This window comes from Hyla sarda, chromosome 4, assembly GCF_029499605.1.
Source record: "Hyla sarda isolate aHylSar1 chromosome 4, aHylSar1.hap1, whole genome shotgun sequence".
Lineage (NCBI taxonomy): Eukaryota > Metazoa > Chordata > Amphibia > Anura > Hylidae > Hyla > Hyla sarda.
In genome coordinates this window covers 215,917,267-215,939,019 of record NC_079192.1, presented here as the reverse complement: position 1 = coordinate 215,939,019, position 21,753 = coordinate 215,917,267, and the positions used below count along the sequence as shown (strand labels likewise).

General features: G+C 44.8%; 1 protein-coding gene and 1 long non-coding RNA gene across 7 annotated transcripts in view; one reads left to right on the top strand and one right to left on the bottom strand.

Moving 5' to 3' along the window:
- LOC130368970 (uncharacterized) overlaps window positions 1-8,949 on the bottom strand; it is a 98,742-nt gene extending 89,793 nt beyond the window's left edge. For 2 of the 4 annotated variants that reach the window (XR_008892619.1, XR_008892621.1), the window contains exons 1-2: window positions 8,866-8,949; window positions 7,302-7,391 (exon numbers count right to left, since the gene is read on the bottom strand). This is a non-coding gene — a long non-coding RNA (uncharacterized LOC130368970). Of the gene's footprint in view, window positions 1-7,301; window positions 7,392-8,106; window positions 8,235-8,340; window positions 8,429-8,865 lie in introns of those variants that run through there. The other 2 variants (XR_008892622.1, XR_008892620.1) reach the window with 2 other exon arrangements.
- Window positions 8,444-21,753, top strand: part of SLC26A5 (solute carrier family 26 member 5) — a 110,180-nt gene continuing 96,870 nt past the window's right edge. Inside the window, exon 1 of one of the 3 annotated variants that reach the window (XM_056573510.1) lies at window positions 8,444-8,595. The gene's annotated coding sequence lies outside the window, so the exon portion shown is untranslated. The remainder of the gene's footprint in view (window positions 8,596-21,753) is intronic. The other 2 variants (XM_056573513.1, XM_056573514.1) reach the window with 2 other exon arrangements.

Below are 21,753 nucleotides of genomic sequence, written 5' to 3'. Positions count from 1 at the left end.
CTGCTGATTTTGAGTCGCAATCCACTGATTTTGGCAATACACATGATATGGAAGGGTTTTATACACTGCTCCTTTTTGTGAAAAGGCACAAAAAAGGCGCAAAGCCACTGAAAAGTCTCTAAAACTACACCATCCCAGACCTAGCTTAGCTTTTTGGTGTATGTGAAGAGAGATCTTTCAGAAAATGTGACCTGCACAAAATGTATCAAATGCTCTGTGAATAAATTTGGTGCTCCTACACATTACCAGCACACACAAAAAAAGGTGTAGAAAAATGCTTCACTTACACCTACAATGATAAATATCGGCCTATATGTATTAAATGGTCACAGAGCATTTGATACATTTTGTGCAGGTCACATTTTCTGAAATTTCTCTCTTCACATACACCAAAAAGCTAAGTCAAGTCTGGGCTAGTGTAGTTTTAGAGACTTTTCAGTGGCTTTGCCCCTTTTTTCAAAAAGGCGCAGTTCATAAATCCCTTCCATATCGCGTGTATTGCCAAAATCAGTGGATTGCCACTCAAAATCAGCAGAAATGTGTAAACCAAAAGGCGCAAAAAAGGTGCAAATAAACCCTACTTGCGCCTTTTTTGCACCTTTTTACTAGAAACAAAAAACAGTCTAAAGACAATGATAAATGTCGGCCTTGGTGCTCCTACACATTACCAGAACACAAAAAGGTGTTAAAAAATGCTTCACAAAGGCTAAGTTTCCACTTGGTTTTTTTTCAGGCAGTTTTTGGATATCTGCCACTGCAGTTTTTGAGCCAAACTCAGAAGTGGATCCATAATGGAGGAATAGTGTAATTCCTTCCTTTATATGTCCTATTCCTTTTGAATACATTTCTGGCTTACACCTACAATGATAAATGCCGGCCAATGTGACTTATGACCTATTGTCTCAGGCTACACAAAATGCTGGGAGAGGTGAGTAAAATAAAAAGACTTGCACTGCAGCACTTCAGGGTGTGGGGTTCACACATGCATGAAAACCGAACAAAGTGGCACACTAAGGTAATAGAAGCATATTATACAGTATTATAACTTAGCATCATAGGCTTAAAGGCTGGAAAAAAATCCTGGAAATCCTCTTTTTTTTAGGCTGCAAAAATGTATTTAGTAACCAAACAAAAAGGAAATCAGTCTAGGACTACATAGTGACATAAGTCAAGCAACAGCAAATCACATGTAGGTCCAGCAACCAAAACATTTATGTGGTTTGTCTACAACTTGCTGTCACACCACTGTATTATTGTTGCATTGTGGCTGTAAAAATAAACAGCAGAGAAGTTGCAAGTCACAGGTGACTTGTGTTGGATTTAACATTGGTAGAGTCCAGTGCAAATTGTGAGCGACCATCAAAAATCAAATACATTTGGATTGTGGGGCCAAACCTAAATTGGTCAGAAAAGTGAAAACACAATGCGCCAAAATCTTTAACCTGTTAAGGACCTAGGGCGTACGGGTACGTCCTGACACCCTGGTACTTAACCCCTTAAGGAGCAGGCCCATTTTGGCCTTAAAGGAGAACTCCAGAATATAAAAATTGTCGCCCATAGTGCCGGCAGTAAAAAAATAAAGATGTACATACCTTCCTCCGCTCCCCCGGGGCCTCCGGTAACCGGCTCCGGTCTCAGCCGCGATCCACTTCCTGGTTGCCGGTGGTCGAATGAATCATACTGCGCTCAGCCAATCACCAGCCGCAGCGAAGTCCGACTCGGCCGGCAATAGGCTGAGCGGCAGTATGAGAACGCTTCAGGACACAAAATTCTTCACTACACCGGCACCTGCGGCCGGGGCCGAAAACGTCACACTGCCGCTCAGCCTATCGCCGGTCGAGTCAGGACTTCACTGCGGCCGGTCATTGGCTGAGCGCAGTAAGACCCTCCGACCACCGGCAACCAGGAAGTGGATCACGGCGGAGGCCGAAGCCGTTTACTGAAGGCCCCTGGGGAGCGGAGGAAGGTATGTACATCTTTATTTTTTTACTGCCGGCACTATGGGCGACAATTTTTATATTCCGGAGTTCTCCTTTAAGGACCAGACCAAGTTTATTTTTGCATTTTCGTTTTTTCCTCCTCGCCTTCTAAAAATCATAACTCTCTTATATTTCCTTATATCTCTTATTTTGTAATAACATCACTTATTTTACCATAAAATGTATGGCGCAACCAAACAAATATTATTTATGTGGGAAAATGGAAAAGAAAACCGCAATTTAGCAAATTTTGGAAGGTTTTGCTTTCACGCTGTACACTTTCCGGTAAAAATGACATGTTTTCTTTATTCTGTGGGTCAATACGATTAAAATGATACCCATGTTATCTGCTTTACTATAATTGTACCGCTTAAAAGAAATCTCAAACCATTTTAACAAAATTAGTATGTTTGAAATTGCCCTATTTTGACCACCTATAACTTTCTAATTTTTCCTTATATGGGGCAGTATGAGGGCTCATTTTTTGTGCCATGATCTGTATTTTCAGTACCACTTTTGCTTAGGTTTTACTTTTTACTAAGTTTTTCAAAAAAAAATTTTTTTTATAAAATGTGACAAAAAAGCAGCAATTTTGGACTTTTTTATTTTTTTTATGTTTACGCCGTTCACTGTACGGGATGATTAACAATATATTTTAATAGTTCAGACTTTTACACAAGCGTCAATACCAAATATGTGTATCATTTTTTTTAACGCTTTTTTGGGGGTAAAATGGGAAAAACGGACGTTTTACTTTTTTATTGGGGGAGGGGATTTTTCTAATTTTTTGACTTTTTTATTTTACATTTTTCGATTTTTTTTTTTTTACACTTTTTATGTCCCCATAGGGGACTATTCATTGCAATCAGTTGATTGCTAATACTGTGCAGTGCTATGTATAGGACACAGCACTGCTCAGTATTATCGATGATCTTCTGCTCTGGTCTGCTCGATCTCAGACCAGAGCAGAAGACCCCGGGAGACGGCCGGAGCCAGGTGAGGGGACCTCCGGCCGCCATGCTGGATGATCGGATCCCCACGACAGCGCTTCGGGCGATCCGATCATCCATTCAAAGTACTGCACTGCTGCAGATGCCGTGATCTGTATTGATCACGGCATCTGAGGGGTTAAGGGCGGACATCCGCGCGATCGCGGATGTCCGCCATTACCCGTGGGTCCCTGGCTGTTGTTAGCAGCTGGGACCTGCCGAGCATGACGCGAGCACCGCTCCGAAGCTCGTGATCATGGCGGCGAGTAAATGTACGTCATGGTGCGCTAAGTACCACGTCACCATGACGTACATTTACGTCCATTGTCGTTAAGGGGTTAAGGACCAAGGACGTACCTGTACGCCCGTGGGAATTTCGGTCCCCGCCGTGCACCGGGCGGGGACCAGACCAGGGTGACTGCTGATATCGATCAGCAGGCACCCTGCGCAAATGCCCAGGGGGGTCATCAGACCCCCCCCATGTCGGCCGCAAATCGCCGTTGAATTTACACTGGCGATTTGCGGCTATTCCGGGTCATACGGGTCTATGGTGACCCGGAAAATAAGGGGGATCAGGGTTGTCCAAGACACTCACGATCCCCCTGAAGGGATAGGAGTGAGGTGGCAGGGGTGCCACCCCTCCTATCCCTGCTATTGGTCGTATAGAAGCGAAGACCAATAGCAGATCGGAGGCGGGGGGTTAACTTTCGGTTTCCTCATTCTGCCCACCCACAATAGGCGGGGTAGAACGGGGAAACCGACAGAGGATCTGCGGGGGACTGTGTAAATGCACATGGCCCCTGACTTCCACTCCAAACAAATTTTCTTTCCAAAAGCTCAATGGCGCTCCTCCTCTTCTGAGCACTGTAGTGCGCCAGCAGAGCACTTGACGACCACACATGGGGTATTTTCATACTCAGAAGAATTGGGGTCACAAATTTTGGGGGTCATTTTCTCCTATTACCCCTTGTAAAAATGTAAAATTTGGGGAAAAACCAGCATTTTAGTGAAAACTTTTTTTTTTTCATTTACACATCCAACTTTAACAAAAAGTCATCAAACACCTGTGAGGTGTTAAGGCTCACTGTACCCCTTGTTACGTTCCTTGAGGGGTGTAGTTTAAAAAATAGTATGCCATGTGCTGTTCTGGCCGCATAGGGGCTTCCTAAATGCAACATGCCCCCCCAAAAACCATTTCAGCAAAATTCGCTTTCCAATAGCCAAATGTGACTCCTCTTCTGAGCATTGTAGTGCACCAGCAGAGCACTTGATGTCCACACATGGGGTATTTCCATACTCAGATGAGATGGGGTTACAAATTATGGGGGGCATTTTCTTCTATTATCCCTTGTAAAAATAAAAAAATTTGGGGAAAAACTAGCATTTTAGTGAAAAAAAAAATCATTTACACATCCAACTTTAACGAAAAGTCGTCAAACACCTGTGGGGTGTTAAGGCTCACTGGACCCCTTGTTACATTCCTTGAGGGGTATAATTTCCAAAATAGTATGCCATGCAGGTTTTATTTTTTTGCTGTTCTAGCACCATAGGGGCTTCTTAAATGTGACATGCCCCCCAAAAACCATTTCAGAAAAACTCACTCTCCATAGTCCCATTGTCACTCCTTCCCTTCTGAGCCCTCTAGTGCAACTGCCGAACACTTGACATACACATGAGGTATTTCCTTACTCGAGAGAAATTGGGTTACACATTTTAGGAAGATTTCTCTCCTTTTACCCCTTGTAAAAATTCAAAAATTGGGTCTACAAGAACATGCCAGTGTAAAAAATGAAGATTTTGAATTTTCTCCTTCAATTTGCTGCTATTCCTGTGAACCACCTAAAGGGTTAACAAACCTTTTGAATGTCACTTTGAATACTTTGAGGGGTGCAGTTTTTATAATGGGATCATTTATGGGGTATTTCTGATATGAAGGCCCTTCAAATCCACTTCAAAACTGAACTGGTCCCTGAAAAATTTTGATTTTGAAAATTTTGTGAAGAATTGGAAAATTGCTGCTGAACTTTGAAGCCCTCTGATGTTTTCCAAAAGTAAAAACATGTCAACTTTATGATGCAAATATAAAGTAGACATATTGTATATGTGAATCAATCTATAATTTTTTTGGAATATTCATTTTCTTATTAGCAGAGAGCTTCAAAGTTAAAAAAATGAAAATTTTCGTTGTACTCCCCATTCCTGTTCTTTCCCTTGTCCCCTCCCCTATTTTTTCCTTGTTGTCCGTTGACAGTATTGGAATAGCTGGAATGGGTGCATATATAGCTTTACCCGTGTTTTCTGTAAACACTTTGTTCCACCTTGAGACATGTCTTTCATAATGTGTTTTTTGCTATTGTCTTGTGCTATGGGAACTGTTCTCCCCAGACTTTGTCATTGTATGTTCCTTATTTTGAAAACTTAATAAAAATTACAGTTTAAAAAAAAAATGAAAAATTTTAAATTTTTTCATCAAATTATTGAATTTTTCACCAAGAAATGATGCAAGTATTGACCAAATTTTACCACTAACATAAAGTAGAATATGTCACGAAAAAAAAATCTCGGAATCAGAATGAAAGGTAAAAGCATCCCAGAGTTATTAATGCTTAAAGTGACAGTGGTCAGATGTGCAAAAAAATGGCCGGGTCCTACAGTGAAAATTGGCTGGGTCCTTAAGGGGTTAATTAAGATATCGGGAATGCAAAAAAAATACATAGGCCACACCCCCTTCTTTGAGTTGCTGAGCAGAGTTGTCTAGGTAAGTGCAAAAACCCATGGAAGGTCCCAATAATTCTGTCAGGAAATGTGTAAAACATAAGAAGAAATGCTGGGCCATTTTGTCGCTATATGATCACCTTGACCATGATTAGAAGCAATATTTCAATCCTCATGTTACACGGATTGGACAAAGCAGCAGACCACAATTTTGAGACGGCCAAAAATAGCACATACACCTCACTAGGCAACTGTATTCAGGACATTGAAATGAATGGTATCCAGTGCCCTCCATTACTGTCTATGTTGGCATTCTGATTTTGGTGGGATGTTGACTGATACCTCTGTCAGACTGCTAAAACACAGTATGGACCTAGCCTAAGTAGTGGAATCCATGAGGATTTATCATACGCTTAGGGTTGCCAACTGACCGATATTTTACTGGCACAGCTGGCATTTTGGCCACCCTGACAGTATTTTATATAAAAAATACCGGCAATGCAATGGCCGGTATTTATCCAACCAATCCTCCAACTTCCGGAATGTTGCACCATACCTTATACCAGTGTTTCCCAACCAGAGAGCCTCCAGCTATTGCAAAACTACAATTTCCAGCATGCCCGGACAGCCAACGGCTGTCCGGGCATGCTGGGAGTTGTAGTTTTGCAATAGCTGGAGTCACCCCTGGTTGGGAAACAATGACCTATACTATATAGTTCAACATGCTGGGAGTTGTAGGTTTTGTTTCGGGCAGCTGCTGAGCCACAGGCTGTATCAGGGCATGCTGGGAGTTGTAGTTAGTAATGTGGTAGCCTGGTGGAGTAAGGTATTTGGGGTGTAGCTGTGCGGTGACTAAAGGGTGTCTGGTTAACCCTTTCTATTCATGACGCCAGGGTGAGGGCTTCCTCTGCAATGCTTGTCCTACCGCCACCCTTCCCAAGAGCGACAGGTAGGTATAGAATAATTAAATGTCCACAACCGGAGAGTTTGCTGAAAACAGTTGGAACTTTACTGAAGATTTTATGCAAGCTTCATAACCAGAACAGTCTCTATACATGCAAAGTCTCTTAGAGATTGACAGTGGTTGGGACCGTAAGTGTTTTAGAGTCCGTAGACTGATATGCGCTGTTCCACTGGATTTAGGGGATTTAGTTTCGGTCCAGTAGTCAGGCTAACTTTAGCGGGGATTAGTTTAGAACTAACGGTTTAGTTTAGGCTGAGGCCGGTAGGTTTTCTGGCCTAGCGTGTCTTTGAAAGTTGCGCAGATATGTCCTGCAAGTCCGGCATCCACGAGAGCAGCAACCCAAGAGAGCGATCATTGGCTACAGCTCCCTTATATGGGCAGGGGCTGGACTAGAGCTAATTGGTCCAATACTTCTGTCAATCACCTTCACATAGAATTATGGGTAAACATGTGACCCAAGGACCTCCAAAGGTCCTCCAACATACCATAGAGGAATTAACATTGTCACATGACCGAAGGTCCTGCAACGCTAACAAGGTAAGTATACTATACATTATATTAAATATACACATTATTAAATATGTACATAGAAACATTATAGAATTAGAACAGAAGAGAGGCAACTAGGGGCTGTCCCCCCTAAGGGGACCCTACCTGAACGTAGTTACTCTGACTTTGGGGACCACCATACAAGGTACGATATGTAATACGGTACTGAGACACCACAGTAACTAACTGCAAAACCTGGATATAATAAAATAAATAATCGAAAAGTCGCATCAAAACAAAGATAATACTGTTAAAAACTACATAAGAGTCCTCATATGGTCCCGTATAAGGAGAAATAAGTTATAGGGGTCAGGATAGGACATAATTTCCCCCGCATATGTGCATCCTGTGATGTCACGCATATATAATTAATTATGCAAATTAGCATGGCCGGTGTTTTATTTTATTTTTTGCAGGAAAGGTGGCTACTAGAGATGAGCGAACTTACAGTAAATTCGATTCGTCACGAACTTCTCGGCTCGGCAGTTGATGGCTCTTCCTGCATAAATTAGCTCAGCTTTCCGGTGCTTCGGTGGGCTGGAAAAGGTGGATACAGTCCTAGGAGACTCTTTCCTAGGAATGTATCCACCTTTTCCAGCCCACCGGAGCAACTGAAGGCTGAACTAATTTACGCAGGAAAAGTCATCAACTGCCGAGCTGAGAAGTTCGTGACGAATCGAATTTACTGTAAGTTCGCTCATCTCTAGTGGCAACCCCACATACACTAGCACCATGGCTTCCATTCATAACAAATCCTGACAGATCCTATTGACTTCCAATGGAGTGGTATGTTTGAAGGCAAAAATATTGATGCAGATGGTGCTGCTCTATTCTGATAATAACGTTAATGTAGTTTGGCAACATCTGGAGGGTCACTGTTTAAAAACCTCTGATCTACATGGATGCCAACCTCCTGAGCATTGCCCTAAATCCCAACATAGCCAATAAAAATCGTCTTTTCTTTCCAGTGTTTGCCCTGTAGATGGTGACAAATGCTCCTCTATATGGAATATTATTTGGAGACTAGTGAGAAAAGCCCCGTCCACCAGCACCGCCCTGTCACTATGACACAGCTATACACGCACTCCTGTACATAACACTATAGATACGGGGGTGGGGCCTGTATACTGCTCGCAGGCATCACCTTTATCGCCACCGCAGTGCATTGTGGCCATTGTAGTTGTTATGCCGTGCTGCTTTGTATTTTCCGCAAGCAGAGGACTACATCATCCGTCATCCCTCGGGAGGGGGTCTTTCAGTTACACAGGCGTACTAGTGTCCTATCATAGGCTCCTCACATTTCAAGGAGCCGATACTTGTCCAAGTCACAAGTGAGTGTGCAGCTACTGTTCTGTTATATGGTAACCAGCGGTGCTGAAGATTACCGGAGGAGGCTGAGGTAAGTGCTGTGCTGTGTGCTGTGCCATTCCTCTACAGGAGATACCACTACAGCCATTTACTGCTGTTTAATGGGACTTGTCAGTGGTATCAGCTGTGTAGGAAAATGTCTGGAGAAGATGCCTCCCATGAGACCACCCATACCAGCCATTACTATGAGAAGTCTGATACTTTTGTGCTGTATAAATGCTTCAGAAATCTGTCATATGATGGCTCCACTATTGGAGGGGCGTAAGAAGTCGCAGCCTACATTTTTAGTGAGTACCTGTACCTGGTGACTGAATGACACCCTCTGGTATTGCTACCTGACAGGATTGTACCGCTCCTGCAAACTCTGTTTCCCATAGCAACCAAACACAGCTCTCATTACTGAAAAATAAAAGCTGCTCTGTGATTGGTTACTAAATCTGCCCATTGTGCCAAATATTCACATTACATGTCACCTAGGAGAACATATAGGGGAGCTGGATACAGGGCTTAGATACTGGGGAGATTATGGGCTTAGATACTGGTGAGATTCTCGGCAAAGATAAGCTTTGTCACAAATGACATTGGGAATCCTGCTTATAGTGCATTGACCAATGTGTCCGTTCGGGCAGGATGTCTCCAGTAGTAGACATGTCTCAATCTGGTGGTACACCTCCTATCCACCAATGGGAACACACAGATACAGATGGATGAGTCAGCAGAACGTCTTTATTACTTCATGTCCTGTCTGTCACAGGGTGCAGCAGTGTTTGAAAACAATAAATACCTTTCTATTTAACTAGTAATGAATGTTAGTAATGGCACAACAGTAACACAATGCATATCAGAATAATGTACCGAAATAGTGGGGTATCACTATAGCTATGTTATGGATAAGGGTATAACCTTAGCCAGGTATCCCGTGGTTGGGTATAGCCGACTGCAACCCCATACAGCACGGCATGTTGGGTGGTCCTTGCTGTTAAGAATACAAAGTGTAAGAAGGGTCTATTCACACGGCAAAATTTCCACTTGCGGAATTCCACCTCAAATTAAAGGGGTAGTCCAGTGGTGAAAAACTTATCCCCTATCCTAAGGATAGGGGCTAAGTTTGAGATCGCGGGGGTCCGACCGCTGGGGCCCCCTGCGATCTCTCTGTACGGGGCCCCGGCTCTCCGCCGAGATAGCGGGTGTCGACCCCCGCACGAGGCGGCGGCCGACACGCCCCCTCAATACATCTCTATGGCAGAGCCGGAGATTGCCGAAGGCAGCGCTTTGGCTCTGCCATAGAGTTGTATTGAGGGGGCGTGTCGGCCGCCGCCTCGTGCGGAGGTCGACACGCCCCCTTCCCGCGGGCTGTCGGGGCTCCGTACAGGAGATCGCAGGGGGCCCCAGCGGTCGGACCCCCCGCGATCTGCAACTTATCCCCTATCCTTAGGATAGGGGATAAGTTGCTCACCACTGAATCACCACTGGACTACTCCTTTAAAGCCTATAGACTTCTATGGTATTCCGCACTCCCATTCACACAAGTGTGAATGGGAGTGCGGAATACCATAGAAGTCTATGGGCTTTAATTTGAAGTGGAATTTCTGCCATGTGAATAGACCCTTAGCCTATTCAGCAGCCCGCTTGTGGAGTATGGCGTACGTATTATAAAGAATAGTATATACGTACATTGGCCCTCATTTACTAACAGGATCCCGACACTTTTTGTCGGGTTTTGCGCCAGAATTCTGTCTGTGCCAGAATTTGCGCCAGAATCTGACGCACAACCCGACAAAATAAAAATCACTCAGAGTGAAAAAAAAACTACAAAAGGGGTGTGTTCCCGACAAAAGGGGCGTGTTCCCGACAAAAAGAGAAAAAACACTCAGAGTGTGAAGAAAATTCACAGGAAAACCTGTGAGTTTTGCTTCACAGAAACCCGACAGCTCTGAGCTGAAATTACTCAAAACGGAGTGAATCCTGCTACCCCCAGCATAGAACAGGGTCTGTTCCATGTTGGGGGAAGTAGTACAGGGGCTGAGGGATTGATCGCACCGGGTCTCATTTCTGAGACCCGATTCGATCAAAAGTTATTAAGCAGGGGAGCGGGCGGCATGTTCCGATCCCCTGCAATGTACTGTAAACTTTCATTTTTAAATTCCCCACCAGAAGCCCTAAATGGCCGGGGCCGAGGAGCCAATCAGGGCTCCTGGCAGGGTTTTAATATAGAAGTGCTGTGGTGGGCAAAGATGTATAGAATCGCTGGGGGGGTATATATCGGGCCCCTCCAGCGTTTCTATATATATTTCCCCCTGCTGCGCTATATATCAAACTTAGTGGCCGCTGCGCTTGAATAAATGTACTGCCCCCCCAGTGCTATTATATATCTATACTGACCCATGCTGTGCATATACTGACCCCCACTGCGCATATTTATATATATATATATATATATATATATATATATATATATACACTGACCCCCCCCAAGCTGCGCATATTAATCTTCATCTTCTCCCTCCCCTGGCTGCCAATGAATGAAAACTCCTATTAGCGGGGGAGCGGAGGGCTGCTGCCCACTCTCGCTGCTAAGAATTTGTCATTCATAGTGGGCAGCAGCTGCATATCATGCTGTGGGGGTCAGACATATGGATATACATATACAAATGCCGGCTCACCGCTATGAATGACAAGTAAGCTATTGGCAGCAGCAGCGCGAGCCTCCGCTCCCTGCACTGCTTTACTTGTCATTCATAGCGGTGAGCCATCACCTGTATATATAGATGCTGTGAGGGTCAGACATATATCCATATGTCTGACCCCCACAGCATGATATGCAGCTGCTGCCCGCTATGAATGACAAATTCTTAGCAGCGAGAGCGGGCAGCAGCCTTCCGCTCCGCCACTAATTAGAGTTTTCATTCATTGGCAGCCAGGGGAGGGAGAAGATGAAGATTAATATGCGCAGCTTGGGGAGGCAGTATATATATAAATATGCGCAGCGGGGGTCAGTAAATGCGCACCAGGGATCAGTATAGATATATAGAATAGCACTGATGGGGGAAATACATTTATTCAAGCGCAGCGGCAACTAAGTTTGATATAGCGCAGCAGGGGGAAATATATATAGAAACGCTGGAGGGGCCAGATATATACCCCCCCCCAGCGATTCTATACATCTTTGCCCACCACAGTGCTTCTATATTAAAACCCTGCCAGGAGCCCTGATTGGCTCCTCGGTCCCGGCCATTCAGGGCTTCTGGTGGGGAATTTAAAATGAAAGTTTACAGTACATTGCAGGGGATTGGAAGATGCCGCCCGGTCCCCTGCTTAATAACATCTGATCGGATCGGGTCACAGAAGTGAGACCCGGTGCGATCAATCCCTCAGCCCCTGTACTACTACCCCAACATGGAACAGACCCTTTTCCATGATGGGGGTAGTAGTACAAGCACTAATGTAGTCAGAATTTGCAGAGACTTTTTTCTGTCTCACAGAATACATTTTGTGCGACAGAAAAAAAAAACCTGCGACAGAAAGAAAGGGAAATTGGGTGACAGATTAGTAAATCACAAGGGAAAAAAAGACCTAACAGACACTCCAGTCTTTGTAAATGAGGGAAATTGTATGGACAAAAGTATTATGACACCAACATGTTGCTTCTTCAGGAGTTTTAGGACATCCCACTCTAAATCTATAGCTATTAATAATCAACACAGTCATGATGGAACATGAGTTCTCACAGAGTTGTCCAATTGTTCTAAGGCCCCTTTCATACTATATATTCATCCGTTTTTAAAGATCCATTCTATGTTCCGTTATGAAAACCCTGAAAATCAGCCGTTAAACGGCCGTTACACATTTTATAAAGGGAGAAAGTAATGGGAGAAACAGTGCATGCGCTTTTTTTCCGTTCTTTCTCCTGTCGCAAAATAACGTCCGTTATTAATAACGGGCTATGACGGGTAAAAACGGATAATGTAAAAATCCCATAGACTATAATGGGATTTTGTAATGGCCCATTTTCAGGATTTTCATTAGTGCTGGGCGGTATACCGGTTCATATCGAATCCCAAAATTTTTGTCCTGCACGATATGAATTTTTCCCATACCGCAATACCGGTTGGGCCCCTCCCCCTCGGGAATGAATGAAATCTTAACCCAGCACTGCGCTGTCCCCACATCGGGGAACTAATCATACGTATTGCTGCGGGCCTGGGGATGGGAACGTTGGAGAGCCGTCAGCCTGCTTCCTGGGGACGGGAACTTCGGAGAGCCGTCAGCCTATCACCAGCCGCAGTGATGTTCCACTTTGGCCGGTGATAGGTTGAGCCCACTGTCATGTAAGAAGCCCATTTTGACCATAATGACCATTTTTGGTCATACCGCCCAGCTCTAGTTTTCATAACGGAACATTATAACGGATCTTTAAAACGGATTAATGTATAGAGTGAAAGGGGCCTTAATGTCAGCTCATTTGGTTTAGCCTTTAGTGTCCCAAAACTTTTTAGTTACTGGGAGTGGAGTCCTAGATTTGCATTCTCTGGCTTCTGTGGGTGGCACAATGATATAGCAGAGTGCAGTATATGTTGCTTCACTACGCATGCATAACAAAGCAAAATGTACTCTCCTCAGCTTTATTGTCGCAGTACACAAACCATAAAAGCAGAAGGATGCGAGTCCAGGACTTTGCTCGCAGTAAGTAAAAAGTGGATTACTACAAGATAGCTGGCAGACTTAAACACAGCGGACACAAACCCCAGCTGGTGGTTGAGTGTCTAAAAATGAGCTGACAGGATTTCTTTTAAAGGAGTAGTCCAGTGGTGACTCAGTGGTGAACAACTTATCCCCTATCTTAAGGATAGGGGATAAGTTGCAGATTGCGGGGGGTCCGACTGCTGGGGCCCCCTGCAATATCCTGTACGGAGCCCCGACAGCCTGCGGGAAGGGGGCGTGTCGATCTCCGCACGAAGCAGTGGCCAACACGCCCCCTCAATACAACTCTATGGCAGAGCCGAAGCGCTGCCTTCGACAATCTCCGGCTCTGCCATTGAGATGTATTGAGGGGGCGTGTCGGCCGCCGCTTCCTGCGGGGGTCGACACCCGCTATCTGGCCGGAGAGCCGGGGCCCTGTACAGAGAGATTGCAGGGGGCCCCAGAGGTTGGACCCCCCGCAATCTCAAACTTATCCCCTATCCTTAGGATAGGGGATAAGTTTTTCACCACTGGACTACCCCTTTAAGTAGTACTAAGGGGCTTAGGTCAACTTCTGGAAAACAACACATAGCATTATTTCTTCTCCACCAAACTTTACAGTTGGAACCATGCAGTCAGGCAGGTAACACTCTCCTGACTCGTCTATCAGACTGACGATATTAAAGGGTAACTCTCGTTAAAACTAATTTTTGCTATTGCACTCCTTATGGTAAATAAAAAAATATTTCTAATATACTTTGTTTTTTAAAAAAATGCAGTTTTCTATGTTTTTTATTTGTGCTTAAAAAAGCTCAAGAGCACATTTTCCCCCATCTTATACACAGACTTTGGACCGAAGCCCAAACACAGGAAGTGCAGCCTGGAGTGCTGAGGGGGTGTCCAGCCTCATCCAATCATAGTTCCTCTCACACTTAACTGCCATATGCTGTTGGTTGGACACCCCCCCTCAGCTCTCCAGGCTGCACTTCCTGTGTTTGGACCTCGGTCCTAAGTCTGTGTATAAGATGGGGGGAAATGTGTTCTTGAGCTTTTTTAAGTACAAATAAAACATAGAAAACTTTATTTGTTTAAACAAAGTATATTAGAAATATTTTTCATTCACCATAAGGAGTGCAATAGCAAAAATTAGTTTTAATGAGAGTGCCCATTTAAAGTTAGTTTTGTTGCTCCACAGAACATGTTTTCACTGCTCCAGAGTCCAGCGGTGGTGTGTTATACACCACTTCATCTGATGCTTGACTTTGTGCTTGGCAATGGATGTGAGGTTGGCCATGAAGCTCCTGGCAGGACGAAGTTTTTGTAATAATTTGGATGCCATATAATGTTGGTAACTTTTATGTGCTTTTAGCTAGTTTTTGTACTTTTAGCAACCTGCCCTGTAACCTTGTGGTCCACTTCATGACTAAGTTGCTGTGGTTCCTAAACACTTTCACTTTTTAATAATATTTACTTACAGTTGATCATGGAAGTTGATATTGTAGAAACATTTCACATGCTGCTACTCATTGACATCAGTGGGTCAGCAGCAAATCTTCTACAAAAGATAATGTATGTGTAAGCATACCCTTAGGTAGGGCTGGGTGGCATACCGGTTCATACCGAATACCAAAATTTTTGTGCTGCACGATATGAATTTTAACCCATACCGCAATATCGGTGTGGCCCCTCCCCCCTCGGGAATGAATGAATTATCAGCCCAGCGCTTCGCTGTCTCCACTTCGGGGAACTAATCCTATGTGACCAGCGAGCGCTGTTCTGCTCCCCCCCCCTCCAATTATCAGCCCAGCCCTGCGCTGTCCCCATCCGCGTACTGCTCACATATCACCCGCAAGCGCTGCCCTCCTCGTCCTCCTGCAGGTTGCGGCCGCCGGAGCTGACACTCTATACTGTGCTGTATCCCTATGCCCGGGCTGAAAAAAAATAAACACAATAAAATAAACTTTAACTCCCCTCCCGTTGGTCCGGTACTGGCCTTACCTGCTTCCTGGGGACGGGAATGTCGGACAGCCATCAGCCTATCACCGGCCGCAGCGATGTTCCGCCTCGGCCTGTGATAGGCTGAGCCCACTGTCATGTAAGAAGCCGGCTTCTTACATGAAAGTGCGCTCAGCCTATCACTGGCCGAGCCGGGACATCACTGCGGCCGGTAATAGGCTGATGGCTGTCCGACATTCCCGTCCCCAGCGTAAGGCCGACGTCGGAACATGCGTTAAAGTTTATTTTGATTACCTTTTGCAGCTCAGGCATAGGGATACCGCACAGTATAGAGTGTCAGCGCTGGTACCCGCAACAAACAGGAGCACGAGGAGGGCAGTGCTTGCGGCTGATATGTGAGTATTTACCCCGAGGGGGACAGCGCAGCGCCTGGCTGCTAATACATTTTTTTGGGGGGGGGATGGTAGGAGGAAATACTGTTATATACCGTGGAACTGCCAAAAGTTACAAAAATCCCGCTATACACACATTTGGACATATCGCCCAGTCCTACCCTTAGGCTAAGTTCATATTGCAGAATTTTTTTCTGAGAAGTGATGCAAAATTTACTGCACATTGGGGGGAGAGTTATCAAAACTTGTACAGAGGAAAAGTTGCTGAGTTGCCCATAGCAACCAATCAGAGTGCTTCTTTAATTTTTAAGGCTGGGTTCACACTACGTTTTGAGACTACGGGAACCGGATCGATGGGGGGGGGGTTCAATGAGCCAACCAGAGTCATAAAGTGACTCTGGTCGGCTCATTTTTCCCCTGCATCCGGTTTTCTCACCGGACCTAAAACCGTGGTATGCGGAGCCGGGTCTGGCTGGGATACGGGAGCGCCCGGTTTTCACTCCCCACCCAAGCCGGATCCAATTCCCGCAGTCTCAAAACGTGGTGTGAATGCACCCTAACAAGGCCTCCGCACACAGAAATTCTGCAAAAATTCCACAGCAAGCTTTGCAGAATGGTATTTGAGTGGAATGGCAGAATTTCCACCAGCCATACGCTGGAATTCAGGCAGCTCTATAGAATTATTCATTCTTTCACAGATGTTTGGGAAGACACACTGGATTATATACACTTGTGCTATTGGAACTGAATGACTTCAATGATTAAGAGGTTTGTCCCAATACGTCCACTGGGTGACTTAATATATTCAGATACATCCAATGATGTACATGCAATCCTGGTATAGAGATATTACCTTATTTAGTGGAGGCTATAAAAGCAATATGTAGGGGGCAGGTTGCACTATATTGGTATGATCATGGCAGCTAGTTGTAATGTGAGGGCCATGTGGCAGTAAGGGCAGCTGGGCAGGTGGGATAGTATTTAGAATCTGGTGGTCAAACTATTAAGTATGATGGGAAAGGTCTCCTGACAAAGAGGGCACTTGCATTTATATTCCACACAGATAACCTTTGTCTCAAATTATATTGGGATGTTTGCTGAATTGCATTGGCCCTCACATGCTCACCGTGTTGAAATTTCCCCCTTTAACCCTTACAACTTTGGCACGCTGATGTTCTGTGTGCATTGTGCACACAATATGGATAGTCTACCTTAGGCTAGGATTCCACTGAGGTTTTTGCATTGCGTTTTATAGGTTAAAAAACGTCAGTAAAACGTATGAAAAACTTCCACTGATTATTCCTGCACTTTGGCGTTTTTACCGTTGTGTGGAAATTGCATTTTTTTTGCTTCTTTAGTTGTCTTTGTTGTTTTTTTTGGTCTTCTCAGTGGTGCTTTGAATTAGGGTCCCCCACCGTCCGTCTCGCTTTGGGTCCTAAGCCCGCCCCCGTTGTTTGCATATTAATTTTCTTCAACCCCATGTCCTAGTGACGTGGAGTCACATTCCCCCTGGGAACACCGCTCTGTCTGCAGAGTGCATGTGCCTGAAGTTTTTACGTAGCTCTCACGTTCTGATGATGTGAGAGCTGCGCGGTCTGGTCCCCCTTCCTCCGGGACCCCTTCCTCCCGCCTTCAAAGCGCCACTGAGAAGACCAAAAAAACTGCTTTAGCGGGGGAGTACTCAGCGGCCAGGGCACACAAAAAAATAAGTGACCCCTGTATGGACTCCTGTTCACCCACACTATCACCCAGTATATTGGGTTTAGTGTGGGTGAACTAGCTGACAGTTTTCCTTTAAAAATTTATAAAGGTGCCATGTTATTGTAAAAATAATATTTTTTTTTAATTGTGAAATTTTTATTTAGTGTACTTTAATAATGTGTTTTCTAAAGCGTGTTTTATTTTTACTACTTTTTAACTTTATTCTCTCTATTTTCAACATTATTAAGGTGCTACTACTACTCCCAGCATGGAACAGACTGTTCCATGGTGGGAGCTGTAGTACCTGCACTAAGCACAGATCGCCCCGGGTGTCAATCCTGACATCTGTTGCAATCATACTTTATATTCCCTTTATAATGCCAGCCTGTCACTCACCTCCTGCCTCTGCCTCTGTGCTCCGGCGCGCATGTTCCCGTCCCCTAGGCTGCGTGCGTGCCGGAGCTCTCAGATGCACCCATTAATTAATCATCTGTGGCTCAGTTAATAAATTTCTCCTCCTCCTCCCACACTTCCCTGCCGGAACTTTGTTGCCCTAGTACCTGAGAGAAAGTGTTCCTGTGTATTGCCTTGCCATGTATCATACCCTTTGCTCCGTAACCTGTCCTTGCTCCTTTGCCGCCTGCCTACTGACCACTTGTTACATTCCTGACTATGCTACGGTTCCGCCTGCCCTGACCTTCTGCTATCCTGACCAAGAGTTGTCGTATACTTCCTGTACCTCGAACTCCTCAGCAGCCTGTGTGGTCGAGCTGTGCCAGGGGTAGCGACCTGGGTGCCGCCTGCTGCAGCAAGTCCATCGTGCTTTGCAGCGGGCTCTGGTACAGTCTGTGTCATCTGCCTCACATGTGCAGCGGATCCACATCCACCGGTGTTCCTGTCTACTGAAACAGAAGTGTTACAGTAAGATCCAGCCATTGATCCCGCTGAGGTACCCCTGCCTGAAGTTGCGGATCTCCCCTCCGTTGTGGGATGTCAGTCTCAGCAGTTGGCTTGACAGGCACAGCAACTTACCCAACTATCTGCAACAGCTATTGACCATGCAGCAACAACAGCAGCAGCAGCAACCGCAACCTGTCCCACTCCCTCCACCAGTTCTTGCAGTGTCTTCTGGCTCCCAGCTACATCTGCCTTTACCTTCTAAATATGATGGTGATTCCAAGTTATGCAGATGCTTCGTTACACAGTGCTCCGTGCACTTGGAGCTCATGTCTGAACAGTTTCCAACGGAACGTGCGAAGGTGGCCTTTGTCATTAGCCTACTGTCTGGAAAAGCCCTGGCCTGGGTTACACCGCTTTGGGACTGTGGTGACCCAGTATCCTCCAACTTGTTGGCTTTCTTGGGAGAATTTCACAGTGTCTTTGAGGAACCCGCACGTACCACCTCAGCTGAGACTGCTTTGCTGAACCTCTGTGGGAATTCTTCCGTTGGTGACTACGCGGTTCAGTTCCGCACTCTAGCCTCAGAACTATCATGGAATGATGAGGTCTTGTGTGCCACATTCAAAAAAGGACTGTCAAGCAGCATTAAAGATGCCCCGCAGCACGTGTTCCTCCATCTTCTTTGACTGAGCGTATTCACTTGGCCACACGTATTGGTGTGCGTTTTGCTGAGAGGCAGGAAGAACTGCGCTTAGAGAGGGAACCTGTCCGAACACGGAGATATCCTCGTCTGGCCCCCATGTTTCAACGTCCACCTCTACAGTTTCCTGTGCCTCTTGCAAATGGATCGTTCTCATCTTATGCAACAGGAGAGGTCACGACGACGCAGTGAGAATTTGTGCTTGTATTGTGCTAGCCCGGAGCACTTCCTCAAGGACTGTGCACAGCGTCCAGGAAATGCTTGCACCTAGGGTACATGGGAGAGGCGTCCCTGGGTGTGAATACTACCTCTCCTCGTTTAATTTTTTCTGTACAAGTCTTCACTTCAGCCAAGTCTTCCTTCAGCGCTACAGAATTTTTGGATTTTGGATCAGCAGGTGACTTTATTGATGCTTCCTTGGTACACAAGTATCATCTTCCTGCCACTCTGCTTGCCAAGCCCTTGTTCATTTCCTCAGTTAATGGACAAAATCTGGACTGTATGGTTCACTTCCGTACCGAATCTCTCGTCATGGAAGTGGGAGTTTTGCATAAAGAAAAGATTGAATTCTATGTACTGCCACACTGTACTTCTGAGATTCTTCTTGGTCTTCGTTGGCTGCAACGCCATTCTCCGCAACTGGATTGGAGAACATAATTGTCCTAGGCAGAATCAGAAAGCTTTTGGTGTACAGTGGACCACAATTTGGTGCTTTATGTGGAAAAACTTGAACGCCGCGTCTAAAGTGAAACTGAAACCATGCTGTTTGGCTCAGTGGGCTGTTGGGGATAGCCGAGGCGAAATCACGGCATCCCGAACAGCTCACAGGCAGCAGGAGGGTCCCTACCTGCCTCCTCGCTGTCCGATCGCCGAATGACTGCTCAGTGCCTGAGATCCAGGCATGAGCAGTCAAGCAGCAGAATCATCGATCACTGGTTTCTTATGAGAAACCAGTGATCAATGTGAAAGATCAGTGTGTGCAGTGTTATAGGTCCCTATGGGACCTATAACACTGCAAAAAAAAAGTGAAAAAAATAAAAAGTTAATAAATATCATATAATACATTTACTGACAGTTTTTTTTATTTCCATGGCACCTCATGCTATTAGTATAGGGCACCATGGAAACTAGACAGGGGAGTATAGACATCTGTCAAAAGCAGATATTCCCATTCATTGCAAAGCTTGCTACGGTAATAGCATAACACGTTTTGCGTGAGTTGTAGTATTATTTTACAGATGTAGGCTGCGCTTACATTAACCCCTTAAGGATACAGCCCAATTTGGCCTTGAGGACACAGGAAATTTTAATTTTGTTTTTCCTCTCCTTGTCTTTTAGTCTGGAATTCAACTGAGGTTTTTTTTTTGCAAAAACGGCGTCAAAAACGCCAGTTTTCCCACACTGCATTTTTTTAAGCGAAAAAATGCCGCGTCCAGATGTTAGCTGCAAGTCAATAGTAAACTGCAAAATGCCAGATCCACTTGCCGTTTTTCAGTTTGGCGTTTTTTTTTTTTTTTTTAAATCCTTTTGGCGTTTTTCAGCAATTTTGGGCTCAGAGGCTGGTTTTTCAAAAGGCCTTACAAAACCTAGTTTGGCGTTTTTTCAGTCGTTTTTTTATTCTTTATTGGACTTTAGCGATCAAAAAAGTGATGGAGATACCTTTTTATAAAAATTTCGTAGGGTACCATTAATAAAAAAAATAATAAAAAAGATACAGTAGTAATGGAAAAAATCTTCTTCCTGTATAAAAATAAATAATACATTTACTGACAGTTTTTTATTTCCATGGCACCTGATGCTATTAGTATAGGGCACCATGGAAACTAGACAGGGGAGTATGGACATCTGTCAAAAGCAGATATTCCCATTCATTGCAAAGCTCGCTACGGTAATAACGTAACATGTTTTGCGTGACTTGTAGTACCATTATACAGATGTAGGCTGCGCTTACATTAACCCCTTAAGGATACAGCCCAATTTGGCTTTGAGGACACAGGAAATTTTAATTTTGTTTTTGCTTTTTTTTCTCCTTGTCTTTTAGTCTGGAATTCAACTGAGTTTTTTTTATTATTTTCAAAAACGGCTTAAAAAACGCCAGTTTTCCCACACTGCGTTTTTTAAGCGAAAAAACGCCGTGTCCAGATGTTAGCTGCAAGTCAATAGTAAACTGCAAAATGCCAGATCCACTTGGCGTTTTTCAGTTTGGTGTTTTTTTTTTTTGGTTTTTTTTGATCCCTTTGGCATTTTTCAGCAATTTTGGGCTCAGAGTCTGGTTTTTCAAAACGCCTGACAAAACCTAGTTTGGCGTTTTTTATTCTTTTTTGGACTTCAGCGATCCAAAAATGTGATGGAGATACCTTTTTATAAAAATTTCGTAGGGTACCATTAATAAAAAAATAATAAAAAATATACAGTAGTAAAGGAAAAAATTGTATTTAACAAAATGTATCTTATTTATTAATTTTTAAAAAGGGATCAATTTATGTGGGCAAGTAAAGCACTAAAAATGTAGCCGACAATAATAAAAATGTAGTGTGTGTGGGTGTGTGCAGCAGAGGACGCCACACGCAGGGGACGCCACACCGGAGGCCAGAAGCAGCGCGGACCCGACCCCGGCAACAGGTAATTATACAACCGGGGATGGGGGAGGCAACGGGGCAGCGGTGCCGGCAATGGGTGCCGCTGCCCCTTCTCTCCCCCTGGCTATCGGCACCGCTTCTCTCCCCCTGGCTATCGGCGCCGGCAATGGGGCAGCGGCACCGATAGTCAGGGGGAGAAAAGGGGCAGCGGCGCCAGTACTAGGGGGAGAGAAGCGGCGGCAGCAGGGCTCTAGACCCCAGGACAAGCAGGGGAAGAGAAG